Source organism: Bidens hawaiensis, unplaced genomic scaffold, assembly GCF_021521415.1.
Source record: "Bidens hawaiensis isolate Kalapana, Puna unplaced genomic scaffold, B.hawaiensis_p1.1 tig00063734_1, whole genome shotgun sequence".
Classification (NCBI taxonomy): Eukaryota; Viridiplantae; Streptophyta; class Magnoliopsida; order Asterales; family Asteraceae; genus Bidens; species Bidens hawaiensis.
Genome location: NW_027501398.1, coordinates 1 through 10,725, shown reverse-complemented (window position 1 = coordinate 10,725; position 10,725 = coordinate 1). Strand labels below are relative to the sequence as shown.

Here is a 10,725-nt window from a genome sequence, read left to right as displayed (position 1 = left end):
GTGTATAGTTATAGATTCCCATGCATCTTTTGGAGACGTTACATATGATTCCCATAGTTAAGCATTAGACATTTCTTTTGGAGACCTTACGTTGTTGCTCAATTTTTTTGTTAGCATTTTGTGCTTGAAGAGGATATGCTAGAAGTTGACTGTCCATGTGTGACCCCTGAGGTCGTCTTGAAAGCTTACGGTCATGTCAATAAGTTTACCGACCTTATGGTTAAAGATGACAAGACTGGTAATTGTTACAGAGCTGATCACCTGCTTAAAGATTACTGCAAGGATAAGCTTGAGAATGACCTGAGTATGAGTGCTGGAAAGGCGGCTGAGTTGAAACACGTTCTTGATGATCTTTCTGGTGAACAACTTGGTGCCAAGATTAAGGAGTATGGAATAGTGGCACCAGATACCAAGATTCTCTTTCAGATCCTTATCCGTTTAACCTTATGTTTCAGACTCAAATTGGTCCATCTGGCGCAAGCACCGGGTCAGTGATATTTTGTTACAAATTTATATTTGTGATGATTTTACCTTTTTTTTTTTTTACTTTTTTCTTGATATTGTTTAGGTATATGCGCCCTGAAACAACACAAGGTATATTTGTTAACTTCAAAGACATACTATGAGAAAACCCGACAAATAATCTTAACTTTCATGGGATTTATTATTAATATTATTATTATGTTTTAATAATTAAAAAGAAAAAAAAGGGAATTACTTAACGTTGGGCTTTGGTGGGCTGTGACCCACATAAACTCCACAAATTAATATGATGATTTTGTGATGGGCTTGTACTACGTGAAGAACAAGAAACAAGTTGGTTACAAAAGGTTATTTTTTTGTGATGCTCATTAGTTCTGCTGACAACACATATACACAAAGAAGAGTTGGGTTTTTCTAGTTTCTCTACCGCCGAAAAGTATTACTAAGAGAAAGAAAGTTTTTTGCTCAATTCTTTTGGTATTTTGGTGAAGATAATAGACGTGCCAGAGATCGATTCATTCTCACTTACTCATTTAATCTTTTGTATTTGGTTTCATATACTTTATGTTACTTTGTACCAAGTATATGATGATTTGTGTATGCCTCCAGTTTTACCTAGAGAAGAACTATGTATTAATCTTTTGTATTTGGCCACCTCCTAAGATACCACAGCTGAATGGTTTAGCAGAACGGATGAACCAAACTTTGGTTGAAAGGTTTAAGTGTTTGCTCTCACATGCTGGGTTACCTAATTCCTTTTGGGGAGAAGCTTTACTTACAACGGTACATGTTATTAATCTTACTCCTTGTATTCCTTTGCATAATGATGTTCCAGACAGGGTTTGGAGTGGCAAAGATGTTTCGTATAGTCATTTTTAGGTCTTTGGATGCAAAGCATTTGTGCATATTCTCAAAGATGAAAGATCAAAGCTTGATGTGAAGTCCAGACAATGTATATTCCTTGGTTATGGGTAAGATGAGTTTGGATACAGGCTATATGATCCGGTTTCAAAGAAGCTTGTTAGAAGTCTTGATGTTGTGTTTGTGGAAGACGAGAGTTTGAAAGATATTGAGAAGACACAGGTAGTTCCTCAGTATATTGATGATCTCTTTGATTTGGATCCTATTCCTACTCAGCAATCTGAGCCACATCACGAAGATGGTATTCAAAATGACGAACAACATGGTACCGATAATGTTGATAATCAAGAGCAGGTAGAGTTGGATGAGGATATTCATCCCGAGTTACCAGTTGATATGCCTGCATTTGTCCCACTCAGGCGGTCTACCAGAGACCGTCAACCTTCTACTCGTTATTCGGCTGGTGAGCATGTCTTGCTCACTGATGGGGGAGAGCCCGAGTATTATAAAGAGGCCATGGAACATAAGCATAAAAGAGAGTGGTTTGAAGCCATGCAAGATGAGATGAATTCCTTGTATAGAACAATACCTTTGAGTTGGTGAAGTTGCCTAAGGGCAAAAGAGCTTTGAAGAACAAGTGGGTCTACAAATTGAAGACTGAAGAACATACCTCACGGCCTAGGTACAAGGCAAGATTGGTGGTCAAAGGGTTCAGAAGGTATTGATTTTGATGAGATTTTTTCTCCAGTTGTGAAGATGAGTTCCATCAGGGTGATCCTTGGTTTAGCTGCTAGTCTTGATCTTGAGGTTGAGCAAATGGATGTCAAGACAACATTCCTTCATGGTGATCTGGATAAAGAAATTTATATGGAGCAACCTGAAGGTTTTCAGGTTAAAGGTAAAGAAGATTATGTTTGTAAACTTCATAAAAGTCTTTATGGCTTGAAGCAAGCACCGAGACAGTGGTACAAGAAATTTGAGTCAGTTATGGGGAAGCAAGGCCACCGAAAGACTGCGTCTGATCACTGTGTTTTCTTTAAGAGGTTTGGTGATGATGATTTCATCATTTTATTGCTTTATGTTGATGATATGTTGATTGTTGGCAAGAATGCGGAAAGAATTGTCCAGCTGAAGAAAGAATTAAGCAAGTCGTTTTCTATGAAAGACTTGGGGCCAGCTAAGAATATTCTTGGCATTCGGATTACTAGAGATAGAGCTTCAAAGAAGTTACACATGTCACAAGAGCAATACATTGAAAAGGTGCTTAGCAGATTCAAGATGTCTAAAGTTAATGTGGTTAGTACACCTCTTACTCCTAACTTTAAGTTAACTGAAAAAGATTGCCCTACTTCTGAGAAAGAGATTGAAGAGATGGATGGTGTTCCATATGCATCAGCGGTTGGAAGCTTGATGTATGCAATGGTATGTACACGGCCTGATATTGCCCATGCAGTTGGTGTTGTTAGTCGGTTCTTGTCAAATCCGGGTAAGAAGCATTGGGAAGCAATTAAGTGGATACTTAGATATCTACGGGGTACTTCCAAATTGGGTATAACATTTGGAAATGGGGAGCCGATGCTTGTTGGTTACACGGATTCTAATATGGCAGGAAATAAGGACAACATGAAATCCACTTCTGGATATTTGATGTTATTTACAGGGGGGGCCGTGTCATGGCAGTTAAGACTGCAAAAGTGTATTGCTTTGTCTACTACCGAGGTTGAGTATATGGCAGCAACAGAAGCATGCAAAGAATTATTGTGGTTGAAAAGATTTATGCAAGAGCTTGACTTTATGCAACAGCGCTACGTGGTTCTTTGTGATAATCAAAGTGCTATTCACCTTGCTAAGAACTCAATGTATCATAAGAGAACAAAACATATTGATGTAAGGTATCATTGGATTAGAGATGCTATTGAAGACAAGTTGTTTGAACTTGATAAAGTTCATACCGATGATAATTGTTCCGATATCTTGACCAAAGCTTTGGCAAGGGAGAAGCTGAAGATATGTTGCTCGCTCGCCGGGGTGGTGAGTTCTTTCTCATAGACAAAAAGGGGGAGATTTGTTGGGGGTATTTTTGCCCATGAGAAAACCCGACAAATAATCTTAACTTTCATGGGATTTATTATTAATATTATTATTATGTTTTAATAATTAAAAAGAAAAAAAAGGGAATTACTTAACGTTGGGTTTTGGTGGGCTGTGACCCACATAAACTCCACAAATTAATATGATGATTTTGTGATGGGCTTGTACTACGTGAAGAACAAGAAACAAGTTGGTTACAAAAGGTTATTTTTTTGTGATGCTCATTAGTTCTACCGACAACACATATACACGAAGATGAGTTGGGTGTTTCTAGTTTCTCTACCGCCGAAAAGTATTACTAAGAGAAAGAAAGTTTTTTGCTCAATTCTTTTGGTATTTTGGTGAAGATAATAGACGTGCCAGAGATCGATTCATTCTCACTTACTCATTTAATCTTTTGTATTTGGTTTCATATACTTTATGTTACTTTGTACCAAGTATATGATGATTTGTGTATGCCTCCAGTTTTACCTAGAGAAGAACTATGTATTAATCTTTTGTATTTGGTTCCATATACTTGATGTTAGTTTGTACCAAGTATATGATGATTTGTGTATGCCTCTAGTTTTACCTAGAGAAGAACTTTGTATTGCTCATTATTTGTGATAGTGGATTTGAAGCGGCTCTAGTAGTCCCATGGTTCTTACTCTCGCCTTGAGAGGTTTTCCACGCTAAAATTTATTGTGTCACTTTTAGTTTTAATTACCCTATTTGTTTGCATCCTTATTGGTTCATTCGGGTCGAGAAATAGTTTAGCCAAACGAAGATTAATTCCGCACTTTTTGTATACCGTTCGTGGCTAGGTGGTCGTTTTTCCCAACACCATGCATCTTTTGGAGACGTTACATATGATTCCCATAGTTAAGCATTAGACATTTCTTTTGGAGACCTTACGTTGTTGCTCAATTTTTTTGTTAGCATTTTGTGCTTGAAGAGGATATGCTAGAAGTTGACTGTCCATGTGTGACCCCTGAGGTCGACTTGAAAGCTTCCGGTCATGTCGATAAGTTTACCGACCTTATGGTTAAAGATGACAAGACTGGTAATTGTTACAGAGCTGATCACCTGCTTAAAGATTACTGCAAGGATAAGCTTGAGAATGACCTGAGTATGAGTGCTGGAAAGGCGGCTGAGTTGAAACACGTTCTTGATGATCTTTCTGGTGAACAACTTGGTGCCAAGATTAAGGAGTATGGTATAGTGGCACCAGATATCAAGAATTCTCTTTCTGATCCTTTTCCGTTTAACCTTATGTTTTAGACTCAAATTGGTCCATCTGGCGCAAGCACCGGGTCAGTGATATTTTGTTACAAATTTATATTTGTGATGATTTTACTTTTTTTTTTACTTTTTTCTTGATATTGTTTAGGTATATGCGCCCTGAAACAGCACAAGGTATATTTGTTAACTTCAAAGACTTATACTATTACAATGGGAATAAGCTTCCTTTTGCTGCTGCTCAAATTGGTCAAGCTTTCATAAATGAGGTCATTTGCTATCTTGAGACTTGTAGATTGCGTCAATCTTCTAACTAACGCAATGAGAAATGCTACGCTTACACTTTTTCACAACATTTGATATACAAGGACATGTGGATCATCTTTCACTCTTCATTTGGATGGTTCAAATGTGTATGCATCTCACATGTTTGTAAAAAGTTTACCAAGTGTCATTCATATGCATTATTATGTTGGAGTATTTCTAAGTTAATTAGTATGTTGGAAGTTAACTTATGCTTATGACTTTTCAGATATCTCCTAGACAAGGTCTTCTACGTGTCCGCGAATTCACCCTTGCGGAAATAGAGCACTTTGTGGACCCCGATGACAAATCACACCCAAAGTATACTGAAGTTTCAGGCCTAGAATTTCTCATGTTCCCAAGGGATGAACAAATCTCCGGCCAATCTGCAAAAAAACTTCATCTCGGTGAAGCAGTATCCAAGGTTACTTTTTCCATCTGTTAATATGAATATTAACTCCATTAATTAACATAATGTCATCATTGTTTCAACTTTCTACAGGGGATTGTGAATAATCAAACACTTGCATACTTTATCGGAAGAGTTTATTTGTTTTTGAAACGGTTAGGTATAGATGAAAATCGTTTGCGGTTCAGGCAGCATCTTCCAAATGAGATGGCTCATTATGCTGCAGACTGCTGGGATGCTGAAATCGAGTCGTCTTATGGTTGGATTGAGTGTGTTGGGATTGCTGATAGATCTGCATATGACCTGCGCGCATACACAGTAACTAGCTTATTTTTATGTACTTGAATTTAGTATATTTAGACATGCCATTTGTTTATGAAAATAATTTATTTTTTTTATAGGACAAAAGTGGTGTAGCCCTTTTTGCTCAAGAGAAATTTGCAGAACCAAAAGAAGTAGAGGTAAATATTGTACTTTTGTTGTTTATTATTATTAGTGTTATTATTTTTTTATATACTGAACAGCTGCTAATATTTAATTATTTTCTAGAAATTGGTTATTACACCTGTTAAGAAGGAACTTGGCCTTGCTTTCAAGGGTAGTCAAAAGATGATGGTTGAAGCACTGGAGGTAAAACAATCCATCTTTTACATCACTACTTACAGAATTAACACTGGAAAGTCAGTATGGTTGTTAACTGTCACTATTATATAGGAAAAAGTTAACATTAACCTATTGTAAAACAATTATCTGTGGTATAGTTTAATTTAATCGTATATGATACATTAAACTTTGCAAGTTAGTCAAAATAGTTATCTGATTTTTGACCCATACAAAAATATCACATCACATTTATGGACTTCCACCCATTTTAACTTAAAGCTACAGTTCTATATGTTATTACTCAAATACTAGAATTTAATTTACAACAAAAAAATAGAAATCTAATGCATATAAAAGGATCTATAAAATAATAGAATTGATGCTCATTTTCATATATATGTTAAAATTTGACATATAATACTATATTAGTTGAAGTCATTGAAGTGTTTCGTAAACTAAAGTACAAATTTAAACAGTCAACTTGCAAAACCTGCGAGGTCATCCGAAAAATGAACCATCATAAACTAAACCCAAACGCCAAACCCTCAATTCTTGTACGTATTAAGAGTTGTGCTTTTCTATAGGCTATGAATGAAAAAGAGGCTTTGGATATGAAGGCTGCTTTAGAAACCGAAGGGGAGGTTGAATTTGAAGTTTGTACTCTTCAAAAAACAGTCACGATAAAGAAAAACATGGTGACAGTTGCAAAAGAAACAAAGAAGGAACACCAAAGAGTTTTCACGCCTTCTGTGATTGAACCATCTTTTGGCATTGGAAGGATCATCTACTGTCTCTATGAACATTCGTTTTACACGAGACCTGGTGATGAACAGCTGAATGTTTTCCGGTTCTTCCCTCATGTGGCCCCCATCAAATGCACTGTTTTCCCGTTGGTTCAAAATCAGGAATATGAGCAAGTTGCCAAACAGATTTCTAAATCTTTGACCGCAGCCGGGATTTCAAACAAGAAAGATACTACAGGTACGCCATTAAATTTTGTAGGAATATCCTTTTTGTTCCTTTTATGCATTCAAATCTAAAAAAGTTGTTGATCAGTTGGACTTGATTGCATCGGAAATGTAAGATCAGAGACCGAAATAGCAAATTTTAAATTTCGTTTGACATCGAAAACTGCAATTTACTCAACTTATTATCCGATTACAACTTCAAACATTGAAACGTGAATGAGACCCTATTATGTTAACATTAACATGTTATCATTTGCAGGTACGTCGATAGGGAAAAAAATATGCAAGAACAGATGAACTCGGTGTGCCATTTGCTGTAACTGTGGATTCCACATCATCAGTGACAATTCGTGAGCGTGACAGCAAGGATCAAATTCGTGTGAACTTGGATATGGTGACGGCAGTGATAAAGGATTTGTCAGAGGGCCGGTGCAAATGGGCTGATATCATAAAAACATACTCTGCTCGCACTTCAGCCAATCTGCTGATGATATGGTTGTTAGTAAGTTGTTTCTTGTTTATCGTATTTAGCGTTGGATTCGGCTTAAAAGTCTTGAATAGGGGTGAGCAATAACCGAACGTTAACCAAAGACATACAAAACTGAACCAAAATTAGACGATGGCTGAATTGACTGAAAATCGGTTATTGGTTATTTTTTGTAACCTCGATTAACCGAAATCAACCGACTAAACTGAACCAGCCCAGTCATATAGTTCTAGCTTTTATACCTCTATTTCATGTATTATGTTTTATACCACAATTTCAATTCATGTACTTACACGGTCCATTTAATGTATATATTACCTTCAATTCATGTGTGTGTATCCATTTCATGTATATATACCTTCATTTCATATAGTTGTATTGTTGTAAGTAAAAGTTTTAGCCTAAATTTAATTTCGGTTATTAAAAGAACCATTCACACCCCTCGTCTTGGGTGTTAAGTTAGGCCTAGTATAACATCTTTTTTAAGGTCAATGTTCATTTGTACCTTTCAAGCAATATGTTGTTGACTATTGCCACCTTCAGTTTTAGCATATGTAGTGAGAATGCATGTTGTCCATTATTCTCACTAGACCACAACAAGAAAGATACCCGGTAAGAAATCCCGTCCATAGTAAAGCTATTTGTGAGGTCTAGGGAGGATTGGATGTAGGCAAACCGTATCCCTATCTCAAATAATAAAGAAGTTGCTTTCAAAGAGACCACCAAACTCCAAACTCATATGTATAGAGCCAAAAAAATAAAACCAAACACAAGTTCAACGCTAGACCTTTAGGTAGCAACCAAAGGTTACATAAATACAATAAATACCTAGGTAATATTAAACATAATAATAACAATAGTCATAAATAATAAGTAGACAGATAAAAATAGTGATAGTGGTAATTAATAATAAAATATAGAATAATAATTTAGAATTAAAGTATTACAATAATACAACGTTTAACCCTAAAATAAGGTAAGTAAAAGCCCTAAGGCGCATTTCTAACCAAAAATCTTACATTCCTCCTAAAAGTTCTTAACCTTTATCTTACGTCTCTAGGAATTCTTATCATCAACCATGTCCTCAGAGAGGTGCAAGTTTACCAAATCACGTCTAATCTTCTCATCCCAAGTTAATTTGGGTCTGCCTCTACGCCTCCTCCCCCTATAGTAATGTTTTCTACAAATTTAATAGGAGTCGTCGTCTCTCTTCTCCTCACATGTCCAAACCATCTCAATCTTCCCTCTCTTATCTTATCTGATATGTTAGTCAACCCTAATCTCTCACGAAAAACATCATTTCTTACTCGGTCCAACCTTGTGTGCTCACACATCCACCTTACCATTCTCATCTCTGCTACCTACAACTTACTCTCATTTTCCTTCTTGATCGCCCAAAAATCTGTTCCATATAACATCGCAGGTCTAACCGCAACCCCATAGAATTTTCCCTTAAATTTAGTTGGGAATCTCATGTCACACAAAATTCCCGTGCCTGCTCTCCATTTACACCACCATGCCTAAACGCGGTGGGCCACATCACTATCTATTTCGCCATTGCTCTGGACAAACGATCCTAAGTACTTTGACTTTGTTACTTGTGGAACCACTTGGCCTTCAATGGTGATCTGAACCTCCTCATCGTATCTTACCCCACCAAAGTCAAGTTGAAATACTCGGTCTTAGAGAGACTAATTCTTAAACCTTTCCTCTCTAAAGCTGCTCGCCACTCCTCTAGCCTCATGTTCATATCATCTTTTTTTCTCAGCAACTAACACAATATTGTCTGCAAACATCATGCATTGCGGGACTGTCACCTGAATCGATTTTAATAATTCATCTAAAAATACTGCAAAAAAGAAACTGACTCAACGCTGACCCTTGATGGAGTCCCACCTCCACGGGGAAGAGGTCAGTATCCCCTACAGGTGCACAAACTCTTGTAGTAGTATTGGCATACATATCCATAATTACCTCTTTATATTCTCACGGTACCCCTTGAAACTCAAGGCTATCCCCAAGAAATCGATGTGTCACACTGTCGTACGCCTTTTCTAGGTTAATGAACACCATATGCAGTTCATGCTTCTTTTCCGTATACTTTTCCATTAGCCTTCTTAGGATGTGAATTACCTATGTAGTTGACAGCCTTGGCATTAAACCAAATTGGTTCACCGTAACCTGAGTTTCCCGTCTAATTCTACCCTTAATAATTGTTTCCCATAACTTCATGGTATGGCTTAATAGCTTGATACTTCTGTAGTTCCCATAACATTGGGCACCTCCTTTGTTTTTATAAATATGGATTACTACGTTGTTCCTCCACTGATCTGGCATCTTGACAGATTTGAAGGCAATATTGAACAAAGTAGTTAACCACATGACTCCTTCCTCTCCCAGACACTTCCACACCTCAATGGGTATGTTGTCTGGGCCAACAGCCTTAGCCCTTCCCAACCTCAAAAGTGCCAATCTCACCTCTTCCTTCGTGATACGTTAGCAGTAGCAATTATTGTGTTGTTGTCGATGTAGGGTTGTAGTGTTGTTTTCTTGTTGGTAAGTCCTCCCATTTTTTAAAAAGGTTATGAAAGTAGGTTTTCCATCGTCGCTTGATGTCTTGCTCTTTAACAAGTACCCGCCCATCTATGCCGTTTATAAACTTCACAGCCCCTAGATCTTGCCTCCTACAATCCATGGCCTTAGCAGTCTTAGACATATCATGTTCCCCTATTATGATTCTAAACGATCATACATCCATTTATAGATTGTGGTCTTTTCTTCCGACACTGCCTTCTTCGCCTCTCTTTTGGCCCTTTTGTATGTCTCTCGTTTTCCCATTCGCTCCTCCTCATTCATGCACCTCATAAGCTCCCTAAAACTTCCTTGTATGTCCCTTATTTTGTTTTGTACAACCTCACCAGTGTAACATCCACAAAATTTCGATCGAAATTTGATAACTTAATAAAGGTAAAGGACCAAAAATATTTTCAAAATAAATAATAGGAAAGTGAGATAAGGAAATAAAACCATTCCATGTTAAGATAATAAGGAAGTTCATCCCACAGGGAAAGAAAGAAGAAAATGAAAGTATTCCGCTTGGGTATAAATAGTAGAGAGAAATCCATCCCATATGGAAAATTTATCAAACTTGGAAAGAGATGAGTTTCCATAGTAATATTCGTATATAACAAGACTCACCGGTGGTCCTAGCGGAGATTGCAAAGCACCCGACGCGTATGGGCTCGGGCAGTGGGCACAATGTAGCGCTTTGATGGCGCACCTTGCCTCTTGAGAGCCGTCTT

General features: G+C 37.2%; 1 pseudogene across 1 annotated transcript; it reads left to right on the top strand.

The window, feature by feature from the left end:
- Positions 1-306: 306 nt before the first annotated feature.
- Positions 307-7,008, top strand: LOC143604024 (glycine--tRNA ligase, mitochondrial 1-like; annotated as a pseudogene). The gene is made up of 9 exons (XR_013148213.1): positions 307-487; positions 569-594; positions 4,354-4,727; positions 4,805-4,922; positions 5,186-5,380; positions 5,459-5,683; positions 5,767-5,826; positions 5,915-5,995; positions 6,553-7,008. The product of XR_013148213.1 is annotated as a glycine--tRNA ligase, mitochondrial 1-like (transcript).
- Positions 7,009-10,725: the final 3,717 nt, after the last annotated feature.